The sequence below is a fragment of the Somniosus microcephalus genome, chromosome 8 (genome assembly GCF_052327205.1).
Source record: "Somniosus microcephalus isolate GS21.2 chromosome 8, FLI_Smic_1.0, whole genome shotgun sequence".
NCBI lineage: Eukaryota > Metazoa > Chordata > Chondrichthyes > Squaliformes > Somniosidae > Somniosus > Somniosus microcephalus.
Genome location: NC_140994.1, coordinates 164,429,096 through 164,456,671, shown reverse-complemented (window position 1 = coordinate 164,456,671; position 27,576 = coordinate 164,429,096). Strand labels below are relative to the sequence as shown.

Sequence of the window (27,576 nt, the reverse complement as noted above, 5' to 3'; positions counted from 1 at the left end):
ACTACCTAGCGGAAGCTGAACGCCAACTCTCCGACACCTCCTCCTACCTCCACCTGGACCATGACCCCACTACTGAACATCAAGCCACCATTTCCAAGACTGTCACTGACCTCATTGCCTCTGGAGATCTTCCCCCCCACAGCCGCCAACCTCATAGTTCCCCAACCCCGCTTCTACCTCCTTCCCAAGATCCACAAACAGGACTGCCCTGGTAGACCCATCGTTTCAGCCTGTTCTTGCCCCACGGAACTTATCTCTTCCTATCCCAACTCTATCTTTTCTCCCCTTGTCCAGTCTCTTCCCACCTACATCCGCGACTCTTCTGACGCCCTCCGCCACTTTAACAGTTTCCAGTTTCCTGGCCCCAACCTCCTCCTTTTCACTATGGACATACAATCCCTCTACACCTCCATCCCCCACCAGGATGGCCTGAGGGTGCTCCGCTTCTTCCTTGAACAGAGGCCCTACCAGTCCCCATCCACCACCACCCTCCTCCGCCTGGCTGAACTTGTTCTCACATTGAACAACTTCTCATTTGACTCCACTCACTTCCTCCAAATCAAAGGTGTTGCTATGGGAACCCGCATGGGTCCGCCTGCCTTTTCGTGGGATATGTGGAACACTCTTTGTTCCAGTCCTACTCAGGTCCCCTCCCTCACCTCTTTTTCCAGTACATTGATGACTGTATCGGTGCCATTTCCTGCTCTCGTCCTGAACTAGATAATTTCATTCACTTTGCTTCCAATTTCCACCCTTCCCTCACCTTCACATGGTCCATCTCTGACTCTTCCATTCCCTTCCTCAACTTCTCCATCTCCATCTCTGGGGATAGGTTATTGACAAACATTCACTACAAGCCTACTGACTCCCACAGCTACACTTCCTCCCACCCCACCTCCTGTAAGGACTCTATTCCATTCTCCCAGTTTCTCCGTCTCTGTCGCATCTGTTCTGACGATGCCACCTTCCATAATAGTGCTTCCGATATGTCTTGCTTTTTCCTCAACCAAGGATTCCCCATTACCATTGTTGACATGGCCCTCAACCATGTCCGTTCCATTTCCCACACTTCTGCTTTCACCTGTTCCCCTCCCTCCCAGAACCACAATAAAATTCCCCTTGTCCTCACTTTTCACCCACCAGCCTCCACATTCAACGGATCATCCTCTGCCATTTCCGCCACATCCAGCGTGATCCCACCACCAAATGCATCTTCCCCTTTTAGCATTCCATAGGGACCGCTCCCTCCGCGCCACCCTAGTCCACTCCTCTATCGCCCCCAACACCCCTTCCCCCGGCACCTTCCCGTGCAAGCGCAGGAGATGCGACACATGCCCTTATACCTCCCTACTTCCCACTGTCCAGGCCCCCAAACATCCCTTCCAGGTGAAACAGTGATTTACTTGTACTTCTTGCAATTTAGTATACTGTATTCGCTGCTCACAATGTGGTCGCCTCTGCATTGGGAGAGCAAATGCAGATTGGGTGACTGCTTTGCGGAACACCTCCGTTCGGTCCGTAAGGGGGACCCCGAGCTTCCGGTCGCCTCTCACTTTAATTCACCGCTCCACTCCCACTCAGACCTCACCGTCCTCGGCCTCATGCATTGTTCCACGGAAGCTCAGCGTAAGCTCGAGGAACAGGACCTCATCTTTCGATTAGGCACTTTACAGCCTTCTGGACTCAACATAGAGTTCAACAATTTCAGATCATAACCCCGACCCCTATCATATATATATTTTTTATCCACACTTTTGTTCTGTTCTTCTCTCCCACATGGCAGCTGTCTTCCATTCTGCCAGCGCAATTTACACTTCATCTAGAGCCATCCTTTGTTTCTTAACCTGTCCCATTACCATCTCCTTTTGCCTTGAATATCTCTTAACCTCTCCTGCCTTCTATCCTATCACAGGCCTTCCCTTTTGTTCTTTCATTCCCCCCCCGCCACCCCATTTCCCAGTCACTACACTTGTTTAAAAATCTGTTCCATTTCCTGCTTTTTTCCAGTTCTGACGAAAGGTCATCGACCTGAAACATTAACTCTGTTTCTCTCTTCACAGATGCTGCCTGACCTGCTGAGTTTCTCCAGCATTTTCTGTTTTTATTTCCGATTTCCAGCATCTGCAGTATTTGATATTTGTGGTAGAATATAACATTTTTCAGATGTAATACAACAAGATTGCCATTCTGCTACAGGTCAGTTTTAAAAACTGCAATGCTGGATAATTTGTCATTTCTGTAATACAAAAGAAATATTTAGTGGTTCAGGAGCATTCTGAATGTGTGTGAATTATGTAGAAGATTGCGCTTGCCTGTGTGCTACTGTGCTCTTTCGGGAAGTTTATTCCATTAATAAGATGCTATCAGGTTTTATTCTCAAGTGTACAGAAATACAGATCATTAAACCATAATATGAAAGTATTAGTCATTTGATGGTATGTTTCCTGATATGACAACACTTTATCGAAGAAACTAAGGGGGTGATTTTCCCAGTCCTGGGAGGCGGGTCTGCTGGGAAAATGGCAGAATCTGGGAGCGGGTACCCATCCCGCCTCCGTGCCATCTTCCCAAGAGGCGGGTACCTGACCCGCACCAGGTCCCGTCTCCTCAAGGCGGGAAGGGGATTAGTGCCAATTAACTGCCCGATAACAGGTAGTTAACAGGCAGTTTTTTGGCTAATCCCTATTTTGAGCCCTAAAGTTTGGGCTTCCCGATGGCTCCGAACCTCGCCAGGGTCAGCGAGGCGAGCTGTGGGTCTGCGGGGCCGAGATGTCCGGTGTGCAGGTGAGTGATGAGTGCAAGTGTGGAGAGGTAAGTGTGTGAGGTGAGTCTAAAGTGTTTTAATAAGATTACTTACCTTTGCTTCTTCCTCCAGGCTTCATCCATTTAGGCTGCGGAGCTGCCTCATCTCCACGGCAGAGATGACAGAATGGCTGCTGCATTCTCTGATGAAACAGCCATCTGATTTGTGCTCAGGAAAGAGGTGTGGTGAGTCTCGAGTACAAGGACTCACCAAAGAACAGAGATTGTCCGTGTTTGACTGCTTCTTAAAGCTGTCAGACGACGACAATTCATCTGTCAATTTTTGACAGATGAAACATCATACGCTGACGTTCTCTGTCACCGGCTTTCCCTTAATTGGCCTGCTAAGCCTGCTGGGCGGGCTTAACAAGGTCAATCAAGGAAAAATAGCGTGGGTTGGCCAGACGTCGATGGAGGCGGCAGGCCCGCCTCCATCACATCCCCATTGATAAAATCACCCCCTATTTGTCCAGAGGCAGAATTAATCTGTGGAATAAACAGCTGCCTTCTCTTCTTGTGTCACACCCACCCCACCATCCCCCCACAAAACCACAATGACAAAAAGACCAATCGCTACAAATCAATTGTCCTAGATTAAACTGAAATCATGACAGATTCACAGGGTGCACATTACAGGCTGCGGTCTCGAGCAGCAGTGCACACAAGGCCTGGTATTGGACAATAGTTTTAAGTATATTCTTAGTGTTAAAAAAAAAATCATTCATGTGCTGACATACTGTCCATTGTCAGATAACCAGCAATTTGAATTTATTGCAAATGTTTGCTTGTCCTGGGGGATCAGTACAAGAGAGACGCTCCAGTGCACACTGAAGTAATTACTTAGGACTGTGTACTATATATGCAACGTGTTCAACCAAAGTATTAAAATAATTATGTGCTGCTCACAAAAATTTACATCAGTGCCATTCACAGGATATATATGCCCCGATTTTGTGACAGGAATAATGGTGAGGCTATCAGCGCTCACCGTTATTACGGCGTAACTCGGACAGCAACTTCCGGCGTCCGCACATGCGCAGTTAAACACGGAAATCCAGAAGTTGCTGTACAATTTGCCCTGCTCCTCCAGAAACTTCGCTACACCGGTACCTCGCCGATAGACTTGGCATTAAAATACATGAAGGGAGTGAAGTTGTGGTACTTCCAGTTGCTGGAATACAGAATGGGTTTCTCTCAGGCCATGCCGAATTTAACGGCAGGGCCTGATTTAATTTAAAATCAGATTCCTGCCCGCAGCCAGTCAGATTGAGGGGCTGTCTGGCTTTAGGACGGGTAGGCCTGGGAGCAGAGAGAAGGAAGGCCGGGATCATCATAGGGGTTCAGGGATCAGGATCGTCGGAGGGGGTCAGGGGCCAAGATTGTTGGAGGGGGTCAGGGGCCAAGATTGTTGGAGGGGGTCGGGGGCCAAGATTGTTGGAGGGGGTCGGGGGCCAGGGATCGTCGGAGGGGTAGTCGGTAGGCCAGGGATCATCGGAGAGAGTGGGGGGGGGGGTCAGTGATTGTCAGAGGGGGAGAGTCGGAAGGCCAGGATTGTGGGGGGGGGGTGGTTCGGAAGGCCAGATGGTGAATCCGAGATCGGTCCGAGAGGGGGAAATCAGAGGCCTGTGGGGGATCAGAGGCATCGGGTGGGCGGGGGGGAGATATCAGAGGCATCAGGGGTGAGGGGGAGATCAGAGTCCAGGGAGGGGGGAAATCAGAGGCCTTGGGGCGAATTCAGAGACCTCATGGGGGAAGTTGGGGGGAGATCGGACGGTTGGGTGGGTGTTCGATTGCAGGGGGTTGGCGAGGCAGGAACGCTGAATCCAGCAAATAAGGGTACGGCACTTACCTCCTGAATCTAGCAGTCCTTGCCTTGCTTTAACTGCCTGGGTTCCCTGTGGCCCAGCAAACCTGACCACCCAGAGTAAATTTAAATTGGAGCTCCAAAATGAGGCATGCAGTCTCATTATAATATTTAAAGTGCCAACCCGCCTCCTGTGAGCACGTTACCTGTCTGCCTCGGTTAAAACAGGAGATGGGCGGGTTGGAGTAGGGATTCAGATTTTTAACACTTTTACCTCCCACCCAATCCCAACCCACCCGTTTTTTGGGGTTAAATTTCACCCCTGCATGTCTCAGTGAGGGTTCCTCAATCTGATTGGTTGAGGAGACATGCTGTTGCTTGTCCTGCTCACACAGGTCCCTGATCCCTTGCAGAGGGCACCGCACTGAAGTGGCTCTCTAATTACCGTAAGTTGACATGCAAAAGTTTGTGGGCAGCTGTAATCATAATGAATGGTGAGCGCCGTTCCTTCGCCGTTGACCGCAAAATCCAGGGCATAGTTTATATACAGGTTGTGCCACTGAATCGGGATTTCCTTTTGACCTGGTGCTTTTTTTCCCACCTGTTTCAAGTCAGCAATGTAGTTGAAATACTGCATAATCAATAAATATCCTGGCAGATTAATTTACTGTTTTTAGATATTTTTAAATGATAAAACACCTATAAAAGGATTTGCTAGTAATTGATTCTATCAGGCTGAGCAACCAAGTCTAATTTTATCAAAAATTACAACTAAATTTGAATTTGATTCAAATTTAAAGGATTATATAGGGTGAATAAGTGTACAGTATTCAAAGCTCATATGCAAAATCTCAAAACTAGCACCAGGAAAATGTAGACATTAAATAAAATAATATTCAGGTATTGTTCTTAAAAAAGAGGGGCAGCTACCTTCACAAATATTAATTTTGAGCACTAAAGTGTGCCTGCTGCCCTCAGGGCTACAGTTTTAGATTTGAGCAGGCTGCATACAACAGCCCATCCCACCCACATGCAACCTGATCCTCTATAGATAGTCCACACTGGATGGGGCGAGCTCACTATCACGTCAACTACTACAGCCAATCTGCAGTGTGGCAGGACCATCTTGGACAGCTATGCGTCAGGGCAAGTGGACGAGGCTGCACCTTACTCCGATTTAAAAACCGGACATGCCACTACTTTAATAAGTCAGTGATTTGTATTCTTCACATCCTTTCTGCATATAACAGTGCTCCGGTTACGTGGACAAGGATGTTAGTGTATACAAAAATTTGCAAACATAAGCAAACTGCTACCATCGTCTTGTCTAAATGTAATTAACCACTGTCATGGCTTTCCCAACTAAAAGGAACAGAGTTAATAGCCTCATAGATTTTCCAGTAAGGTTAATTGCTATGGTATTTCTAGGTGTCGGCATGTATGAAAGATACAGCACTGCTGACAGCTCAAAATCTTTAATGTTGGAATCTGGAATGTCATCACTGAATCAGCAATAAAGCTGATAAATATTTCTGCTTGATATAATCATATTTTTGTGGAAAGATTCCTTTTTGATCCCATGCTTGATCTTTCCTGACTGGGTACGCGACAAACAATGAACCTCTGAAATATATTGAAAAAGTATTAGGAAACTTTGTCATCCAGACAAAAGAAAATGATATATCAAGAATATTCATATGAATATTTGTGCACATGCAACCTGCCTAAGTAACTTTAGCACCCATTTTGAAATCTTGACCCAAGCTGTGAAATTCAAACAGTGACATTGAATCTTTAACAGAGATTCATAGGCTTATTATGTGAGAATCATGCCCTATAATTGGATGGACCCTGAACATTAAAAGAAATGTTGCAAGAAATATATTTTGATAGCAATGGCCTTATGGCTAAAACACTGAGGTTTTGGCATTAGTTGACAATCAATTTGCTTACATTGACTATGGGCAAAGCATTACACTAGACCACCAATGTAGAAAAAAGCTGTCTGTGTTTGCATCTTGTATTCCTTTATTGATCAATCAGCTGGAGAGATACAAGTGTTGAAAGTCAGGAAGGAGACTCTTGGCACACTAACCTCCAAAAGTATCTGAGCTGGCCATATTGGGTGCCTGCACATATACACGTGTAACGGATTAAGTAGCAGGCACTTTTAGCTATCATTTACAAAATGTTTTTTGTTGCATAATCCATCCTAATTCTTCAAACAGCAATACACTTTACACAAGAAAGTTGATAAACTAATTTAGAAAGCTACAGACACCATTGATTTACCTCAGGCATAAGGAAAATAATGGAATAAATTATTGGAAGCAAGCTTCAGAATTAACTGTATATATTAATAAACTGGTAAATAGCAGCCTGTCCAACCCCATGACATTTTGAGGAGGTAGTATGCCAACTGGACTGTGGCATGGTATATCCAAATACAATGCTGAATTAAACTGATGAGTGAATGGAGCATAATTCACAGGGGTTATACTACAACAGTACAGTACTCTGGTCTGTATGCACTTTGAGTACTGTATTCAATTTAGATCACCATGAAATATTTAGTTCAGCAAAGAAACCCAAGAAAATGATCCCCTGAAGTTTGAGCTGAGGAAGACTAGAAAAACTGGACATTTTTTCTTGAAAGAAGGCGACTGCAATGGAACATTATAGAAGCATATATGATATTAAACAACATGGAAAAATTAAATTCAGAGCACTATTTCAAGTTAAGCCAAGGCAGTAAGACAAAGCGGCAGTTTCAAAGATTAATTTAGGATTGATAGCAGCAGGAATATCATCATGCAAAAGAGTAATCAACATTTGGAATGCAGAGTGGTGGAGATGAACACTTACCACTTAGTTGCCCCTCCCTTTAAGAATTACTTGATAGCCTGGGAGTAGGCAATGAAAAACTGTGAGCACTAAGTTGCTGCAAGTGGGAGATCGAAATGGCGCGGCGCTGTCTACAGGGCATCTGGGATCTGTGTGAACAGGGCAAGCAACTGTGTATCTCCGTAACCAATCAGACTGAAGGATTGAGGATTGAACAGTGCAGAGTCTGAACCAGGAAGTGTAAGTTAGAGTAGTGAATGTTATTTCAAATCACAACAGAGCTAGTTCTACACAAGATGTCTGCTGCCTCCAATCAGTTTTAAAGCATCAATATGATGTTGCAGGGCAATGGACTCACCTTTGCCCACTTAGGTTGAGATAGTTTTAGAGAACACTGTTGCTGCTATAATAGAGGCACCAGTAGGTGTACAGATGAATCTTCCCATTTAGAATATGTAGAATAATGAGGATATTCAGGTAAATACTGTTCTCTTTTAAATAATGTCTTTGATATTACAGTCAAAATTATCACAAGGAATTGCTGGAAGTCACAATGAGGTCTTCCAGTGTTCAGCTTTTTCTGAATCTCAAATTTCAGCTGAGCAATTTGTCATTTCTGCAGCTTGTTGACCACCTGTTACAACAGACCCAAGTTGATTGAATTGGCACCTTTTATTTTTCAGGGTTGCAGTAGTCGCAATAAACTTTCAGTTTTCAGCAACAGGGCAAGCAACTGTGTATCTCCTTAACCAAAGGATTAAGGTTTGAACAATGCAGAGTCTGAACCAGGAAATGTAAGTTAGAGCAGTGAATTAAATATCAAATCAGGTACAGAAAGTGAAATAAAGAGAGGGAAAGAAAGATTAGATTAAGAGAGAAAAATAGAGACAGAATGAATTTAAAAAAAAATCTCCAACAATTAAAAGCTGAAGGAATGAGACTCTACACTTGTAATAGTTAATTTTCAGTGCCAGAGAGGTTGTTTGACAGTAATTAAGGGGTTGATTTTCCTGGTGCCGTCAGGCGGGGTTTCAGGCGTGTGGAAAATCCCGATTTCGGGGGTCCCGACAGCATCCCGCCCAAAACCCGCCTCCTCGGGTCGGCGGGTCCCAGTGCGGGTACCCGCCCCCCCGAGGCGGGAAGGGATTAGTGCCAATTAACTGCCTGTTAACAGGTAGTTAACAGGCAGTTTTTAGCCTAATCGCTATTTTGAGGGGTTTCGTGTGGGATTCCCGACGGCTCCAAACCACGCCAGGTTAGAGCAGGCGGGCCGTCGGGTTGAAGGATTTGGAGGGGTCACGATGTCGGTGTTCAGGTGAGTGATGGGTGCATGAGTGCAAAGATAAGTGTGTTTGGTGTGTCTAAAGTGTGTAAAGAAGTTTAAATTACCTGTACTTACCTTAACAGCCTTCCTTCCTCTAGGTTTCGGGAGTCCATCACTCAGCCGGCAATGAAAGCAGAATGGCTGCGATCTATCAAAAGTGACAGCCTTCAGCTCTCATTGTCGGTGAGACTTCTAACTGAGTCTGTGTAGAAGGACTCAGGTTAGAAGTCAGACTGTCAGTGTTTGACAGCTTCAAACAGCTGTGAAACACTGATATTTCATCTGTCAAGACCTCTTGTAGTCCTGCCTCCTTCCCGACAGCTTTATGAAAATCTACCCCTAAGACTTATCATGCCTTTAAATGGGGTACTTAGACTGAAATGGACAAGACTTAACTTTCTGTGGTGAGTTTAGTTTGTATCTACAGTGCAAGTACAGGAACTTCACGCCATTCAGTGCATTTAAATGGTGAGATGCCATTTTTAGGAAGCGGCGCATCTCGGACAGCAACTTCCAGATTTTCGCTTTTAACTGCTCATCTGCCCTCACCTGAAATTGCTGAGCAACTTGCGCATAAATAATAGCGAGCGCTGTTAGCCTCACTGTTATTTTGACGGTAAATTCTGGCACAATGTTTAGTAGACTAAGCTAATACTTTTTGTGTAAAGGACACATGAACCAGTATTGTCAAGAACTCTGAACATGGTGTTGAACACAGTAAATCTCACTTTTCACTAACATTGTGCAATAAAACTCTTACATACTGTTGAAAATTAAGCCTAGTGCAATTGTCTGCAGCATCCATACCTGCTGTGTTTTCACACCTGTTAAATAATTTATGATGATATGATCTTGTTTCACCTATAATTGCAAAGAACACCAAAAACTGGTTGTACAGAACTAAATCATCCATATAATTAAGAACAGCACAACATATAGACTATGCAGATCAAACCATAAAATTGGCCAATATACAGATTGTGTTGACAAAGATGTGATCAAAGCTTACCTGATAGCTCAATGCAACATATGGTGAGATACTGAAGTGTACAACACAGGAAGATCTCAGGTTTTATCTTTCGTCTGTACCGAACTGAGTTAGCTTACTTCAGTCACGGTAGCACAAGAGGTGTTCCAATTAGCCTCAGTCTACCCTGGTTAGGAAGTGGAAAATTCAGCCAGAGTTCTCATTCCTAATTTTTATTTGTCTTCAGGCTGTTATCGTTTAAATACTATTGAAACTAAAACCCAGTGCAATCCCTCTGCATCAATTGATGGGATGGAGAACTAGCTATTGTGTTTTCATGCCACACTTGTGAACTGAATTAAGGTAAAAGGAAAAAACTAGAGGGGTAAAAAAAATAAACCTGCGATCTGCACTCTAAGACATACCAAGACAATATTTCTGGCACCATTTCACATCTAATTGTTCTGATTTCCTTCTAAATTCAGGTTTTAAAAATCTGGTGAAATCACCCACAAGGAAATACATGTTTTACAAGACAAAAACAAAGTAGAATACTGGTAAAAGGAATAATAGCGGTTTAATCAGCAATATAAATTGGGAAAGGACAAATAAAATATTTTCAAGTAAATAAATACCTTCACAAAAGTATAGTCTCTCTTAGGCAGATGATGCGTAATATTAGATGAATGCATTACCACTTCCTCTCCATGGAACTTTGTTCAACTGTCCTTACGTGATGCAAGCACTGATGGTGTGTACTACATTATTGTTGCTTATTAGCACATGGAGATGAAGTGCTCCCTCGCCCAAACTGGGAAAGTGGCAGTGTGCATCACACCAGAACTAGGGTATGCTGATATTGGCATTTCCAAGTTTTATCATGTTTAACCCAAATTTTAAAATACAATTTTCAGGAGATAATTATTGGGTTTAATCCATAACCAGAAAATGTACTTATATTAATTGCAATGAATATCTTCTTCTTCTTAGGCAATCCCTCGGAACTGAGGATGACTTGCTCCCACATTAAAGATGAGTTCTCAGGTGACTGAGGAGTCCAATGCGGGACCTACAGTCTCTGTCACAGGTGGGGCAGAGGGTGGTTGAAGGGGCGGGTGGGTGGGGTGCTTGGGTTGACGTGCGCACCTTGCGCTGCCTGCGCTTGGCTTCCACTTGCTCCTGGCGAAGAGACTCGAGCTATTCGGCGCCTTCCCGGATGCTTCTCGTCCACTTTGTGCGGTCTTGGGCCAGGGATTCCCAGGTGTCAGTGGGGATGTTACACTTTTTCAAGAAGGCTTTGAGGGTGTTCTTGAAGCATTTCCTCTACCCACCTGGGGCTCTCTTGCCGTGCCGGAGCTCCGAGTAGAGAGCTTGTTTTGGGAGTCTCGTATCGGGCATGCGGACAATGTGACCCAACCATCGGAGCTGATCGAGCATGGTCAAAGCTTCGATGCTGGGGATGTTGGCCTGAGCAAGAACATTGACGTTGGTGCGCCTATCCTGCCAATGGATTTGCAGGATCTTGCGGAGGCAGCGTCGGTGGTACCTCTCCAGTGCTTTGAGGTGCCTGCTGGGTGGGTATCACTGCTGCTCTGTAGACCATGAGCTTAGTGCAGGGTTTGAGGTCCTGGTCTTCAAACACTCGCTTCCTCAGGCTACCGAAGGCTGCACTGGCACACTGAATGCGGTGTTGGACTTAGTCGTCGATGTCTGCCCTTGTTGACAGTAGGCTCCCAAGGTATGGAAAGTGGTCCACGTTGTCCAAGGCCTTGTCGTGGATTTTGATAATCGGGGGGCAGTACTGTGTGGCGGGGGCAGGTTGGTAGAGGACCTTTGTCTTACGGATGTTTAGTGTAAGGCCCATGCTCTCGTACGCTTCGGTGAAGGTGTTGACGATGGTTTGGAGTTCGACCTCCGAGTGAGCGCAGACACAAGCGTTGTCTGCATACTGTAATTCGATGACAGAGGATGGGACGACCTTGGATCTGGACTGGAGGCGACGGCGGTTGAACAGTTTCCCGTTTGTTCTGTAAATTAGCTCCACTCCAGCGGGGAGTTTACTGAGGGTGAGATGGAGCATTGCAGCAAGGAAGATCGAGAAGAGCATTGGTGCAATGGCACAGCCTTGCTTGACCCCGGTTCGTACGTGAATTGGGTCTGTGGTGGAACAGTTGGTCAGGATCACGGCTTGCATGTCATTGTGAAGCAGTTGAAGGATGGTGACAAACCTTTGAGGGCAGCCGAATTTGAGGAGGACACTCCATAATCCCTCACGGTTGACAGTGTCGAAGGCCTTTGTGAGATCAAAGAAGGCCATGTACAGCGGTTGGAGCTGTTCCCTGCATTTCTCTTGTAATTGACGTGTGGTGAAGATCATGTCCATTGTGCCCCTTAGTGGACGGAATCCGCATTGCGACTCATGAATATAAGTAAATGCTCAAAGCTTTGTCGATACTGCTTGAGTTTGGAACTAAAAGAGTTTCACTAGACTTATATACAGTTATGGCAGTACAATTCACAAGATAGATACAGATGAAGGCCATTCAGTCTATCCTTGTTCATTCATCCAGAAAAAAAATGAAATCCCATTCTCCAGCCGTTTCTTAAATGATTCCAAGGTTTTTGTCTCCTCTACCCTACTAGAAGTGCATTCCACATGTTGGTTACTCTATTTTTGTGAAGAGAAACTTTCGGACACCTACCTAAATGTTCCCTTTACATGTTGGAAACCTGTGCGCTCTTATTCTATTATCATGGTTTAATTTGAAGTCGTGTTCCATCATTTACTACTTTATACGCCTCAATGAGGTCCCTTAGTCTCCTCCTTTCAAGTCAAAAATTTCTCGTCTTTCCTCACAACTGAGTCCTCTGCCAGGAATCAGTTTCGTACTTCTTTCCTGCACCACATCCTGGGGTTGATGTTATCAAGACACAAGGGATACAAAGACTGGACACAGTACTCAAGATGTGGTCTGACCAGATCACTTTACAATTGAATCATGACTTTCTCTGACTTGTACTCTACTGTTTTGGCTATATAGTTCAAAATTCTATTTTGCTTTGTTGATTGTTGCTGTAACTGCACAGCTGGGTATTTTTTCATAGTTCAGCTAAACACTATGGGGCAATCTTGCTAGCCCTGGGGAGGCGGGACTGCTGGGAAAATGGCAAAATTTGGGGGTGGATGCCCAAACCCGGAGGCAGGTAGCCATCCCGCGCCGGGTCCTGTCTCCTTGGAGGCGGGAAGGGATTAAAGCCTTTTAACTGCCTGTTAACAGGTAGTTAACAGGCAGAAAATAGGATTATCCCCTTTTTGCCCACACAAGTGCGGGCTTCCCGAAGGCTCCAAAACACGCCAGCGAGGTGAGGCGAGTAGTGGGTCTGCGGGGGTCGGGGTGGTGCAAAAGTGTGGTGTGAAGGTAAGTGATGGGTGCAAGAGTGGACAGGTGAGTATCTGAGGTAAGTGCAAAGTGTTTTTAAAAGTGTACTTACCTTTGTTTCTTCCTGCAGGCTTCAGTCGGTTTGTATGCGGAGAGTCTCGGACCTCCGTGTTGGGATTGACAGGTGGCCGTTGCATTCACAGATGCAACAACCATCTCAATTCTGTTAAAGAAAGAAGTTTGATGGGGTCTTGTATTCAAGACCTCATCAAACTGCAGAGAATATCACTGTTTGACAGCTTCACAGAGCTGTCAAACAATGACAATTCAGATGAAATGTCATACGCTGACGTTCTCTGCAACTGGTTTTCCCTTGATTGGCCTAAGCCCACTGGGCGGGCTTAACAAGGTCAATCAAGGGAAAATAACGTGGGTTGGCCACAAATCGATGGAGCCGGGACATCGACCCAACAAGCAACAGTCCGCCTCCAATGCGCCCCCAGTCACAAAATCGCCCCCTTAGAAAATTTCACACATCCACCATTTCACTTTGCTGAAATCCGAATGGCAACCCAAGCTCAAATGTTAACATTGAACCTCTGTCCGGCCAATTCTTGTCCAGTTTGTTTATGGTTAGATAACCTAAGCCTTTATCAGTTTTTTTTAAAACAGTAGTTTGATTTCAGCGAGAGGCAGCAGGAGGAGGAAGAGGCCTTCTCCACATGCAGCCTCTTTATGCAGGTATAGGAGTCACCTTCCACAAGAATGCTAATAGCATCCAGATCTACCTCTCCACCACTTCCCTTGTGCTCATAATTAATGCTGAGCTGTTACAGACAATTAAGTCATGGATGAGTTAAAATTCATGAATATTGTGAAGACTAATTTTCAGCCCCCTACCATAAACTCCATTCCCTTGCCACTTATTCCATCCTCATCCCTGGGCACTCATTCAGGCTGAATCAGGCCACGTGAAACCATGGCATCCTGTCTGACCCAAAGCTGAGCTTCAAACCCTACATCATCTATTACTAAGATCGTTTACGAACACCTCTGCAACAACGACCACCGTGGCTCCTACCATCACTAAAACCCTTGTTCACACTTTTGTCACCTCCAGACTCGATTTATCCCCCACACTCCACTTAATCCAACTTGTCCACAACTCAAATCGCTGTATCCTGGCCTGTACAAAGTCCTGCTGTTCTGCCATCTTATCCTTATCTTAAAATCCCTCCATGGTCTTGCCCCATGCTAACTCTCAACTTCCTCCATCCTTACATTCCTTCCCACAAACTTGGGGTCTCTGAATCTGGCCTTCTGTGCATTCCCTCTCCTTTCATCCTACCACAGCCTTCAGTCACTTCAGCCCTACACTCTGAAACTTTTAGTTACAGTTTTAGTGCGCACCAATCAAAAGAGTACACTCTGAAACTTCAGCTTTAAAGGCCATCATCTCTCTGCTTCTCTCTGCACCTTCAAAAACCCAAGCTTTAAGTAACCTCTCCTACTATGTCTCCACATCCATTTCTTGTATTATCCACTTTCCCCCCACCTTAGGACACTTTCCAAATCAAATGTACTAAATAAATGCAAGTTTCTGCTGCTTACAGATTATTCTTCAACATGACTGCAGCCACCAAATGGATTACATAATTTGCTGCAGCAACAACTGAGGTGCATTTCAGGGATGAATCTGAAGAAAGTGGCTTGAATTTTACATGAGGCATTAAGGTCAATGCCCAGTTTTCCAGGGATATATTCAATGCCACTACCAGTCAGTTGAATTAATTTCCTTTTGGCATTGATGAAGGTGTTAATAGCTTATTTCTGATGGAATGAATTATGGTAATTGAGAGAGTCATCAGAATTAATAATTCATGTCCTGACTATCCATTTTATAAATATCCACAGATATAAGGTGAACTAGAGGTTGATATTAATCCTGCACCAAATTGTATTTGTTTTTTTTTGCAAAAGTGCCCCATCTCTGCTTTGACATGCATGATGGCCGACCGCAACAGAGCTGCAATCTGGGCATGCATTTAAGTGGCTCTCAGAAAGGCTGCTCCATGTTCTTGATACTCAATGACATTCACACAGGAGGCTTACCAACTGTGAAATTATTGCAGCTTTATCTAGCAATAATCTCCTATTGATTCTCTCTCATTGTACATAAAACATATATATTTTCAGTTTAATTTCCCAGTTTCCAGACGGAAAGCATTTCACAAGTCCTGCCTCAACAGTACATGCATCCCGCAGCTAAGCTACAGGAAGAGTTCATCAAGGTAAGTAAACAGAAGACTTGTGTCTGGGTACGACTGAATCAAGAGGCAGTCCCTTCAATTTATGAGCCGTGCTTTCGAAGGTTCCCACTTCAAGGACAAGTTACCTAGTTAATGAGTACAAAAAAAGATACTGACAGTTTGAGAGCTCATACTGTAAAACAAGGTCATCCATCAACTCAAACTGCAGGCTTTCCCCATCAGAACACACTTTGGTCAATCCTTGTTTTCTGCACTTTGGTTGCGGATCTTGATTTTAGCCAATTTGAAATTTTATGTGCAGTTGAAATACTTATCAAATTGCAATTCTTTATATACTTAAAACATGGATATCCAATCAAAAGAATGTAAGAAAAATCAGTGACAATATAAGGCCGTTCAGCCCATCCCTTTAATATAACTCATTGCAGCATCCAGCTGTATTTGGAACATCTCTAAAGTTTTACCTATTTAATGAATGATTCCAAGTATTTATCATCATTTGAGTAATGAATCTCTTCCTAATATCTGCTTTATATTTACCTCCCACTAGTTTAAATGTATGTCCTCTGGTTTCTCTCTCCTGTCTTGTTTTAAAGTAGTACCCTGGGTTTATTTTGTCTACACCATTTAATATTTTATGTACATCAATGAAGTCTCCCCCAGCTCTTATATGCCATTTTTCCAACTTCAGAGTTATAACTCTGGTTGAGTAACTGTCTACAATATATATCCTTTTTATTATTCATGTTTTACTACTGTTTTGCATTTTACTATTTTCTTATTGTGCTATCTTGCTAATGAAGCACCAGATGGATGAGGCTAACAGATAAATCTTTAAACCTTAATAAATTTATTAACGGAACATAGATAAATTATAGTGAAAAAAAGGCAGCTAAAGGCCGGTAAGTAGTATTCACTATATTAGTTTTAATACAAGAGTACAGAACTCTGCCTTCCCCCCACTTCACAGTAATACACACCATTATCTGCTCATGCCACTATTAAAATGTTGTTGGTACTGTGTTACAGTTGGTGCAATATAAAAATATTAAACAAAGATTGAATGAGACAGCATACCTTTCATTTGATTGTGCAAATTTTTTATATAGTACAGTACAATGGTTTGTCTTGGACTGTCTATAATATCTTTGCTGTAAAATAATTAACTTCCATTAGATTCAGAAACCATCGCAAAAGACAAAATCAAGTACCATAATTATTTATAGGCAGTGCATTCAAAGGAATAAGTGCACTCGTGCACTATGGATAATGTAAATTAATGAGAGTTTAAATTCTGGGTTGACAATATAATCAAGAACATCTTTTTTTAACTAATGTAAACTGATCTCAGTATCTTCTACATGCTTAAATACATCAACTCACTAAAGCTTAATTGGCATTTTAAGCTTTTTAAGTACTCAATATGGTTACGGCAATAACAGTGCATTCCCCTGTCATTATGAATCAACAGAAACACTACACATCTCTAAGCAACGTGTAGCCCAGATCAGCAAAGTACTTGGCTGCTCAAGCACTGCCCCACATTGCATCTCAAACCCAATCTCAGGAAACCACCCCAGCTGCACCAACAGAAAATTTCCATTCTCCACATTCTTTATGTCGAGGTTCTTATACTGTCAAAGATCAGCATTGGCCTCAGATCCTTCAACAAAACAGGAAGGAGGAGAAACATCAGCCAGGCACCCCCAGCACTGTTAGGGATCTAGGGACCACTGCTGGAATCTAGGCATGTGTGGGCATTGGGCAAAAACAGGATTGGGCTCACATCTGAATAACCCATTAATGTTCAGAATTAAAGCGCATATATGAAGAACCATCAAGTTTACAGTACAGAAGGAGGTAATTCACCCCATCATGTCTGAAGAATTGCCATTTTTACAAATATCAGAGGAATGCCAGTGCCTGTGGGATTGCACCCCAAAATAAGTCACTTATAAGAAAAGAGGGGAACAAATGGGTGGAGAGTACTACGTAAGAGACAGGAATGTAGTATAAAGCTGTAATAGGATTCAAGAGACATAAATCTTAAGAACTTATAGTTTATGATATCATGATCTGAACACCTCAACTGAATGACAGCCTTATTTAAAGATACTCGTGGCTTTTGATTTAAAATACATAATAACAGTGGCTGAAACCTTAGTACAGAAAGTACTCCAGAAATGTAAACTCGTGTGAGGCCTATGCAGTTTAGTCAGGAGTTATGGTAACAGATATGAATAATTGTCACAAGTTGATTATCTGTGTTGTGCTTTACTGACCCTAGTACAAAGAGACAGACCAGTCGCTAAATGTTAAAAGATGCTAACTTGCAGCTAGGAAGAACTCGGGAACAAATTCTCAATTATTATTAAATGCCTCAAACTGTCAACACAACAATTATCTGATGTAGAATTGACAATCACATCATTCAGTAGCCTTTTCAGAGGGTTAATAAGCTATCTTCTCAACTGTGCTTCTGTGTAGCAAATAGCTCAGCAGATTATCAATTCAAGTTCACTTCATCAAAATTAATGTTCTAAAAACACCAGGTGATTCATGACCTGCACAATTATACAGAGCAAAACACACTGCCGGCAGCCTTGACAAACAACATCTATTCATTAACTGAAACTCTGAACCAACAGTAGTTAATATGTACTTCAATTATGCATCATGAAAAATAACAAGGCTGCTGGTGCTGTTCTGAAGCTGGGGGAATAATTGGAATGTGTACTGCAGTATTTGATCCTCAAATTATCAGCTACTATCAAATTAGGGCTGCAATTCACCGCAGTCATTTCATTTGAAAATACTGCCATCTTAACTTACTAAATTTTGGCAATGTGTTAAAATGTTGTGTGAATGTGCTGTATATTTTTGTACTTTTGTTTATATGTCACTATCATAAATCCTGCTCCAATATTCTCTTAGGGTATGTAGCTTCCAGCCTGTTCATTTGCTCTAGTGGCTGTTTGTTTAAAAGATTTTTTTTTTTTTTTTTTAAATTGTGTACTGTATGTAGCACTGTAACAGCAAATATAACTCAAAATATTTCCCTGTTTCAAGTGGACTGAAATAAAAAGACATCAGCGCAGGCAGAGCTGGAATAGACAAAATATATAAAGCATAGTTGCATTTGTCTCAGCATTGAATCTGGAACAAATCTGTCAAAATACCTTGAAAATATCGAATATGTGTGCAGCCATCTTAAAATGACACTCGCATTATTTCACTTTACAATAGGATTTTAAAAAAATGAACATAAATCTGTATGTTCATGTGAGTGAAGACAAAATCATTTGATTTCCCAAGTTTTTAAGACAGCTTCAATGCTACCATTTTGGAAAGGCTGGAAGAGTCTGATAGGATCAAGTTGTATGTCTAATGGAAGTCTCAAGCTGTCAAAGTAACACATAATTATTCACAGACGTACAAGTTCTGCTCTTAAAATATGCACATGCACAGCTCTGCAATGTGGGTAGATTCAAAATGAGAACAATCTATCTTCTATATCGGTTGGTTTGTCTGTCTGTCTGTCTGTCTGCTATACACTCAAAAGTTATAGAGCGTACCTACACGCATGTTATATCAAACGAAAGCTTATCATTAGGGGAGTCTAAGAGGCGTATTTACTTTTTGGTCAGGCAAAAATTGTTTGGACACTATACAAAAAATGTTCAAAAATCCACTCATTAGCGGTTGACCAATCCTACTGCTCATTAGCATTGAGTGACATGATGGTTGACCAATCCTACAGTTCAGTGACCTGATGGTTGACCAATCCGCCGTCTGTGGGCGGGCCTAATCCTGCAGCCTCCCGACACTTCGCCGCCATTTCTTTCATCCCCACAGCGACAGCACCAGCCAAACAAACCCCCACATTGCGGCTCCGGGAGCGGGAGGTGAGTTGGAGTCACTCGGGCCGGGCCTCACAACCGCTCGGCCCGAGACACATGATGGGCGGGGGAGTGTCAGCGGCCGTCCATAAACCACGCTACCCGTGGCACGGCGGCTGGGCGCACCGGGTAATCAGCTGGGGTCCGTCTCGGCCCGAGAGCCCGGCCGGGCCTCAACCGCTAGGCCCCGCACGGCCACTGCGGCCGGGCTCAATTTTCAAAGACCTTCCCCGGGTGCCAAAAGAGGGGGAGGGAGGGAGGGAGGGAGATCAGAGGGGAAGAGGTAGAGAGAGGGAGAGAGAGAGAGAGAGAGAGAGAGAGAGAGAGAGGGAGAGAGAGGGAGAGAGAGGGAGAGAGAGGGAGAGAGAGGGAGAGAGAGGGAGAGAGAGAGAGGGAGAGAGAGGGAGAGAGAGGGAGAGAGGGGACATACGGGGCAGGGAGAGGGGGGAGAGAGAGAGGGGGCAGGGAGAGAGAGGGGGAGGGACAGAGAGGTCAGGGAGGGAAAGAGTGACACAGAGCGCCGTACCCGGCAGCACCCAGCCGTAGGGAGGGAGAGGAGAGGGGTAGAGGGAGAAAGAGGGGGGGGTACAGAGAGAGGGGACAGACAGGGGGCTTACAGAGCAGCTAGGACCAACCTAAAAAAGGGCATCAGGACTGCCAAATGGAAACAGACACTGCGGATAGAGGATCACTTCCGCAACAACTCGGACCCCCGGCGCATGTGGCAAGGCATCCAGGCCATCACTGATTACAAGGGCAAAAACACCAGTCCCCCGGTCAGCGACGCCTCCCTTCCGGAGGAGCTTAACAACTTCTACGCTCGTTTCGACAGGGACAACAAGGAGCCGGCTACCAAAGCCTTGCCACCCCCGGAAGACCAGGTGCTCACTCTGTCGACCTCCGACGTAAGGGGCGCTTTACGCAGAGTGAACACACGAAAGGCTACTGGACCAGATAGCATCCCTGGACGGGTACTCAAGGAATGTGCTGATCAGCTGGCTGATGTCTTCACCGCCATCTTCAACCTGTCATTGGCCCAGGCAGTAGTCCCTACATGCTTCAAGACCGCCACCATCATTCCTGTGCCTAAACAAGCGGCTGTGACGTGTCTGAACGACTATCGACCTGTCGCACTCACACCCATCATAATGAAGTGTTTCGAGAGACTGGTCTTAGCCCACATCAAAGCCAGTGTTCCTGCCTCCCTTGACCAACACCAGTTTGCCTATCGGGCAAACAGATCAACGGAGGATGCAATCGCTACTGCTCTACACTCGGCACTGAACCACCTAGATGGTAAGGAGACCTACATCAGAATGTTGTTTATAGACTACAGCTCAGCATTCAACACTATCGTCCCCAACAAGCTGGCCACCAAACTCCAAACTCTTGGCCTGAACACTTCCCTCTGCAACTGGACCCTGGACTTCCTAACAAACAGACCCCAGTCTGTCAAATTAGGCAACCACACCTCCCCCCCCCCGACCCTGAACACGGGGGCCCCACAAGGATGTGTGCTGAGCCCCCTCCTCTACTCCCTCTTCACCCACGACTGTGTGGCTGTTAATGGTTCCAACACCATCATCAAGTTTGCAGATGACACCACAGTAGTAGGCCAGATCACCAACAACGATGAGTCAGCCTACAGGGAGGAGGTCCAGCATCTCGTGAAGTGGTGCGCCGACAACAACCTGGCCCTTAACACCAAGAAAACAAAGGAAATAATCGTGGACTTCAGGAAGTCCAAAGGCGGAAGTCACACCCCCATCCACATCAATGGGGCGGAGGTGGAAAGGGTGGCCAGCTTTAAGTTCCTCGGAGTCCACATCACGGAAGACCTCTCCTGGTCCCTCAACACCTCCTCTCTGGTGAAGAAGGCCCAGCAGCACCTATATTTCTTGAGGAGGCTGAAGGGATGTAATCTGTCACCCCCGATCCTCTCTAACTTCTACCGCTGCACTATAGAGAGCATCCTGACAAACTGTATCACGGTATGGTACAGCAGCTGTAGCTCCCATGACCGGAAAGCCCTGCAGCGGGTAGTCAAAACTGCCCAACGCATTACCGGCACCCGGCTACCGACCATAGAACATATATATCAGAAACGCTGCCTACGGAGGGCACGGTCCATCATCAAAGACCCTACCCACCCCAGCCACAGTCTGTTCGCCCTCCTACCATCTGGAAGACGCTACAGATGCATTTGCACCCGTACGACCAGATTTAGGAACAGCTTCTTTCCCAGGGCTGTCATCCTACTGAACTCCACAAATAAACACTAAAGCCTGCACATCTGCCGATGCACTTTATTATGGTCATATTTATGCTAATATATATGTACAAATGTATGTTGAAATGTTTAAGTGTCCTAATCCAAATTGTACACTCTCGGGAGCCGCAAGCCTACATTTCGTTGTACTGCACTTGTGCACTAACAATGACAATAAAAGTTGATTTGATTTGATTTGAGGGGCAGGGAGAGAGACGGGGGGGGAGAGAGAGAGGGGCAGGGAGAGAGAGGGGGACAGACAGAGAGAGGGTCAGGGAAGGAAAGAGTGACACAGGGCGCAGGAGCAGCAGCGCCCAGCCGTAAACCGCGCGGCCCAAAAAAGCCCTGGCAACGCCGGGCACCCCCAGCTAGTTCCAAATAAAACAATCAAAAACAGAACATTTATGTTTTAATAGTTACGTGCCAATATACTTGCATATGGCTCTTTCAAACTGATTAAAAATTGGCAATTGTTTCCCATGTATAAGACTATAAGCTCTCTCATGTTTTTCTTTGTACCTTCCTATCCCTTTGCCATTTTCTCATTCAGCCCAGTAAATCAATCAAAATCAGAATGTTTGTTTTCCTGTTTGCATAGGTGAACAAAGATAACCAATTTCCTGCTCATATGAAGGTGGGAACCCAATTGTCCTGCTAGAGATGATGACATGTGCAGATATGTCAGCTGTGGCTCAGTGGTAGCCTCTGAGTCAGAAGGTTCAAGTCCCACTCCAGAGACTTGAGCATAAAATCTAGGCTGACACTTCAGTGCAGTACTGAGGGAGTGCTGCACTGTTGGAGGTGCCATATTTTGGAGGAGACATTAAACCGAGGCCCCATCCGTCCCATCGTACTATTTAAAGAGATGGGGAATTCTCCCCAGTGTCCTGGACAATATTTATCCCTCAACAATAATCACTAAAAAAATCAGATTATCTAATCATTAACACATTGCTGTTTGTGGGACCATGCTGTGCGCAAATTGGCTGCCGCGTTGCCTACAATTTTAAAAAGTACTTCATTGGCTGTAATGCACTTTGGGATGCCCTGAGGTGTGAAAGACGCTATATAAATACAGGTCTTTCCTTTTATGCTGTACTGCAAGATGAGGAAAACAACTGATTAGGCTGGAAACATAGGGCTGGATTTTTCTTGTGGAGGCAGGATGGCAGCGGGAGAGCTGGTTGGCGGGTTCCGGTCCCGCTCCCATTTGCAGCCGCTCTCTCAGAAGGATTTTCCATAGATTGGCCTTGTTAAGCCTGCTCTGCAGGGTTACTGGCCAATTAACAGGAAGCGGGTCTGTTGACGTCATTTGATGACACGTCATCAGCCGGTTTCCTTAAAGGGACCATGGCCACATTGATTTTGACAGTTGTGCTGTCAGTGTTCTGCAACATTGAGGTGCTGCAAACACTGACAAGCACTGCACAAAGGTGCAGGGCTGCACCCAGGCTCTCGCATGATTCCCTCCACATCACGCAGGGAGATTCTCTTTCCTTCCCATGGGCGGGAGAGACCTCCCCAGGAGATCAACGCAGTCTGGTTGCACATTGCACAGGAGGACACAAGCAGGAATGTCGTCAGGAGTCCCTGGCTGCAGTGGCGCCAACCTTTCAATGATCTGAGTAGATCACGAAACGTTACTGCAATGTCACACTCAACCTCATCCTGCTGTGCCACTCATCGCATCCCCATCACTCTGCCTTACATACCTACTCCTGTACATCCTTACTCACACCAACTTACCTTGTACCTCCACCCCTCCCTCTCTATCTACATTATCACTTCCCCATCTCACTAGCTACCCCTCACACTCACCCTCATCCTACTGCAAGCATACCAACTGACAAACACACAAGGGTAGGCACTTGAGAGGTTTAGCCAATGTTCATGTGAAGTTTCTGGTAATGTGTTGTCTTACAGTGAAATCTATATTTTCAACACTTCACCTTACTGGACTGATCTGTGTGCACCTTGAGAAGTGTCTTACTGAGTTCCAGTGAATGTTGAGACATAACTCCCCCCCCCACCCCCCACCCCCCACTATAATGAGTGTGAATGGAATGGCTTCAACATTAAAGGGATGCTTTACTGTGCTGGTGTCAACCTGGCACATCATGTGGCAGCCAGGGTTTACAGCGTCAAGTGAAGTAAATCTGGCCACGGTGATGCCATCGCTGGCCTCCCGGGCAGCAATGTTGTCAGGTGCTGATACCCTGTGTCCTGTGCAGCATCAGGTGATGGCGGAGAAGGTTGGTGTTGCTGTTGGTGTGCCTGGTGATGTTGGTGCTGGGGCTGATCGTGAAAGGATTCCGAGGACCAAGGTGTGATTTTTTTCAAGGGCGCCGATGTTGCTGCAGTAGGTGGCAGCTGCAGTTGAGATGACAGCTGCAGTGGAGATGACAGAAGCGAACTGTCAATGGTGAGAGAGGTTGTTCCAATTAGGTGGCACAGTTGGTTTTACACACTTGGGGGTCGATTTTCAGTGTGCCGTGGAGTCGGGATTGGAGGCGTTCGGGGGGTTAAATTCCCGAGTTCGGGGGTCCCGACACCATCCCACCCAAAACCCACCTCCATGTAAGTTTCAAAGGAGGCGGGTACCCGCCCCACACTGGGACCCGCCGACCCGAGGCGGGAAGGGATTAGTGCCAATTAACTGCCTGTTAACAGGCAGTTTTCAGCCTAATCCCTATTTTGAAGGTTGTCGTGTGGGATTCACGACGGCTCCAAACCACGCCAAGTTAGAGGAGTCGGGCCGTCGGGTTGAAGGACTTGGAGGGTTCGAGATGTCAGTGTTCAGGTGAGTGATGGGTGCATGAGTGCAAAGGTAAGTGTGTTTAGTGTGTCTAAAGTGTGTAAAGAAGTTTAAATTACCTGTACTTACCTTTACAGCCTTCCTTCTGCTAGGTTTCGGGAGTCCATCATTCAGCCGGCACAGAAAGCAGAATGGCTGCGATCTGTCAAAAGTGACAGCCTGCAGCTTTCAGTGCCGGTGAGATTTCTAACTGTGTCTGCGTAGAAGGACTCATGTTAGAAGCAAGACCGTCAGTGTTTGACAGCTTCAAACAGCTGTGAAACACTGATATTTCATCTGTCAACACGTCTTGACAGATGAAATTTCAATCTGTGACGTCACCTGTTGCCGGGTGGCCCTTAATTGGCCTGCTGAGCCCGCTGGGCGGGCTCAACAAGGTCAATCAAGTTAAAATCGCGTGGATTGGCTGCATCTCGATGGAGGCGGGACTACAACCCAAAAGTTGTAGTCCCACCTCCTTCCCGACTTCTGAACGAAAATCCAGCCCTTGCAAGCTAAAGAAATCTCTATATATCTTACAAATGCAGCAACCAACAGTTTCTGAGCTCTGAAACTGAACATCTGCAACATGGCATCCTTTAAACCACTTCTGCAGCTGTCAGCTTATCAGATACATCAGAGCAGACTCAACTCACGACAGAGTGAGCTGGCGTGTTCCCCAAGCAGCGGGTAACCTGTGGGGGAGCATGTAAAATTACATGGTAGCCTCAAAATAGAATTAAATTAGCTGTTAACAAGCCATTTAATGAGCTCAATTGTTTCCCGCCGCTTGGTGTCAGGTCAATTCTGTGCTGAATGACCCGACACCTGGGAGACGGGTTGAGGCAGGTTGACAGCAGGTTTCCTACCCGCTGTCAATCTTAGCTATTTTGACAGTGGACCTGCCTCCAAACCTGTCCTCTGAGCGCCAGCAAAATCCAGCCCATAGAGTTTGATACACAGGGGGAAAAATTGGATATCGCCCATTTTGGGGCGCTAATATCGGCCGGGCGCAAAGTTTAGCGCCCAGCGCTAATTATCGCCTCCGACTGCAAAATTCGCCTCTATCGCTCCTGGAAGTGATTTGAGCGCTAAATCAAGCGCTACACGCCTCTCTTAAGGTGCAAACGTCAGGGAGCGAGGCGCTACCTCAGAATGCTACCGAAGCTCAGGCGATGTCAGTAATCATGGAAGCCAGAAAGACTGGTGCTGTCCATTCTTAAAGGGGAGGGGTCATCTTGCTAGCCAGTCACACCCTGCTCATTGCAGCCTTGAATCTTGGCCAGGAGAGACCGCTAAAGCAATTGTACGATAGCAAAAAATCTAGAGCCGTCTTTTGTCTCCACTAGTCCTATCACCATCTCGTCTCGTTTTGAATACCTCTTAATGTCTCTTTTGTTCTCTCCCAGCCTGGCCTTTTAATCTATTTCATTTCCTGTGCTTTTTCAATCTTGACAAAGGGTTTGACCCGAAACGTTGAGTCTATTTTCTCTCTACGGATGTTGCCTGGCCTGCTGAGTTTTTCCAGCATTTTCTGTTATTTCTAAAGCAATTGTGTTGGAAACACTAATGGATAGGCCTAGGGAAAGAGCTCGGCGCTTAGGAAACTCAAAAGTGGTGCTGAGGACCAAACTCCTTAGGACAGCGTTAAATCTCTCCAGATGTCTCTCTCCCTATCAACCTGCGTGTACCAAAAATTTTGCTGACAAGAAAAGGCAGGAAGTGCCCACCTTTAAATAGCGCTCCTCCAGCCCCTTCCCGACTTGAAAACGTTCCCCTCTACCTGTTGTTCCTCGTGGCAGGCGCTAAGGCAGGGGGCACAACTCAATATCCAGTCCGGGGCACTACATGGGGTGTTGCACGCTTGACTAACGTCACGGTCTGCGGGCACAGGAGATCGTGGCGATAGTGTTTAGCTCCACTGCAAAACGACTGGTCAATTTTGAGAGTGGCGCTAAAATCGCCACGCTCAGGCGTTAAGTTCCTGGTGCCCCTTTAGCGCCTCCTGGGGTCACTAACGGGAGACGCTAACCAACCGAATTTTTCCCCCACAATGTTCAATTGTAACAGAAATTTTAGAATGGAAAAGGGAAATGGGGAAATGGCTTAATAATTTTCTGCAGTCCTGCAATTTAAAAAAAAAATTGTTACATCAAGAGAAGACAATTTTAAAGATTAACTTGGATTATTTTAATTTGGGGAATAGAATAAGGTCACTCTCTTCCTCAAAATTCCTGTTGGAAACAGCTGGAGCCAGTGCACTTAATGGCATAAATCCAGATAGAAGCTGAACACTGTAATAATAGTTTTGCTGAAAACTCAAGGTACTTCTAAATATAGCAAATCCATTTATCAGAGCCACAGAATTCCGTATTGGGAATTTATCTGTGAAAAAGATGAGTGTGAAGTTCCTGCTGTGATATGACAGAATGCCATTTCCAAGACTGCTGATAAGTCACAGTCAATTGTTACATAAAGAGAAGTGAATGCATCTTTCTTACTGGGCTGAATGGCACTGTTTGCGGCCACATTTAACATCAAAGTTTGACTTACAATTGTCAAACATGAATTTGTTTTAATTGTCTTTGTTTTTCGATATAACGCTGCACAAAATAAATCAACACTCCTAACACTGACGGCTGTTCTTGTTGGATGCTGCAAAGTTTACTATATATAGCATAAAGGTCAGTCAGGGGTAAATTACAGACATGGATGCAGTCCCAAGTTGGCTGTGAGCCGGTATGTGCATGTGATACAATCACAAGTGCACACGGTACAAGCCTAAATTAATTGAGGTACTCCACATTTATCTGTAACTCATCCCTTGACTATTGTTTTGTACTAGGCAAGCTCCCTTTTTTCTCTCAGAGTAAGCTGGCAGCAGTAACGAGGAGCTCATTGTAATGAAGAACAGCCACATTATGATGCAAGATGTGAAATATTACAATGGAAATATCACCAATTAGCCTGAGGTGAGGTATTTTCCACCTTTGACAAGCCAGGAAAAATAAAGCAACTCATAGCGTGCAAGTAACATCACTAAGTCTATTCCTTTTCTCCAATTTTCTTTTTGCTTTTTCTTCATTACTGTTCTTCGGGAGTTTTATATTGGTACAGAGTCAATGCACACTCACTATAAAGAACCTCTGCAGGAACACACATTGACACATTTTGCCTGTCAGTAGAGCGGAGCACCTATGGGGCAAATGTCAATCAGAGCAAA

General features: G+C 45.1%; 1 protein-coding gene across 4 annotated transcripts in view; it reads right to left on the bottom strand.

Moving 5' to 3' along the window:
* ppargc1b (peroxisome proliferator-activated receptor gamma, coactivator 1 beta) overlaps positions 1 to 27,576 on the bottom strand; it is a 202,199-nt gene that overhangs the window by 110,297 nt on the left and 64,326 nt on the right. The gene's annotated exons all lie outside the window — the stretch shown is intronic.